Genomic DNA, 1,561 nt, shown 5'->3' with positions numbered 1-1,561 from the left:
CTGAAGAGATCCATCCCAACTCGATCCTCAATCTGATGGATAATTTTCCCGCAATAATCAGGTACCGCGAGTTGATGCCTGCAGGTCCAACATCCACGCAGACAAGTCGAGCGAGAGCGAAGCTGAGGGGGACTGAGGGCAGGGAAGGAGAGTGGGGTGTGAGGAGGATGGAGGAGAGGAAGGGAGGAAGAGGGAGAGGAAGGGAGGAAGAGGGAGAGGAAGGGAGGAAGAGGGAGAGGAAGGGAGGAAGAGGGAGAGGAAGAGAGGAAGGGCAGGGTGGAGGAAGAGGAAGAGGGAGAGTAAAAGGGGGGGGGGGGTAAAAAAGTGAGGAGAAAAGCGTAGGTGCTAGAGGAAGGAAGGAGGGAATAGTGAATGGGGAGAGGGAATAGAGAAGAAGAAGGAAGAAAGGTAAGAAAGAAGGAAGTCAAAGGGAGAGCGGGGAATGAGGATGGAATGAAGGAATGAAGGCAAGAGAGGGAGGGAAGAAGGAAAAACGAAGAGAGGAAAGAGGAAAGGGTACAGGAAAGACGGAAAATTGAGGGAAAAATGGATAGAGAATGGGAAGGGAGAATTAAAGGCAAAAATAAAAAGAAGAAAAGAAAAGAGGAAGGGACAGAGGAGAGAAGGAAAAGGAAAGGACCGAAATGAGATGAAAGAAGGACGGACAAGGAAGTACAGTATATCGATTCGGCAGGGAAGAGGAAAGAGAGGAAAGGTGAGAGAAAGAGAAAATAAGGAAAGGTGAGAGAAAGAGAAAGAGAGAAAAGGGGAGAGAAAGAGAAAGGGAGGGAATGTGAAAGAGAAAAGGAGGGATGGGAAGAGAAAGAGAAGGGGAGTAAACGAGGGAGAAAGAGAAAGGGAGGGATTGGAAGAGAAAGAGAAGGGGAGTAAACGAGGGAGAAAGAGAAAGGGAGGAAAGGTGAGAGAAAGAGAAAGGGAGTAAAGAGAAGAGAAAGAAAAAGGGAGGAAAGGGAAGCGAAAGATACAGGAAGGAAAGGGGAAATGAAGAGAAAGAGATTGGAGAGAAAAGATTGAATGGGGGAGAAAAAGAAAGAAAATAAAAGGACAGAGAAAGAAAAGGAAGGGAGATAAGGCAAGGGTAAGGAAAGTGAAGAGGGAAAGAAAAGGTGAGAGGAGAAACGTTAAGCGGAGGAGAACAGCGTTTTCAATGGAATATCCATGTTTATGCAAGAGGATTTTCAAATCGTAAGGCTAAAAAAAAAGTTAAACTCGGATGGTCGTTGATTGTTAGCAGAGCACTCAAGCCTGACTACTTGTTTAGTTAAGGGTTATATATCGTAAAATTTGTTAAATTAAAAGGTTTGTAAAAGGGAATAACTAAATTTTAATGCCTTTTAAAACACATTTGTTTGAACCTGAATGCTTGTTCGAATATTTGTTAGCCTAAAATGTTCGCTGATTCTTGTTAATGCAGGATATTCCCTATAAATACAATGTCTGTGGAAATGCATGTAATTTAACTGATAAATCCTACATTGTCCAACATCTGGTTGAATTAGTAACAATTTGTTCATTTGCAATGTTCTGAATGCAAGTTCCT

The 1,561-nt window shown here is 43.2% G+C and overlaps 1 protein-coding gene across 1 annotated transcript in view; it reads right to left on the bottom strand.

Moving 5' to 3' along the window:
• The window catches only part of LOC119587349 (GTPase-activating Rap/Ran-GAP domain-like protein 3), a 420,180-nt gene that overhangs the window by 131,889 nt on the left and 286,730 nt on the right, over positions 1–1,561 (bottom strand). The window lies entirely within an intron of this gene.

Source organism: Penaeus monodon, chromosome 22 (assembly GCF_015228065.2).
Source record: "Penaeus monodon isolate SGIC_2016 chromosome 22, NSTDA_Pmon_1, whole genome shotgun sequence".
Taxonomy (NCBI): Eukaryota; Metazoa; Arthropoda; class Malacostraca; order Decapoda; family Penaeidae; genus Penaeus; species Penaeus monodon.
This window is presented reverse-complemented; position numbering and strand designations above follow the sequence as displayed.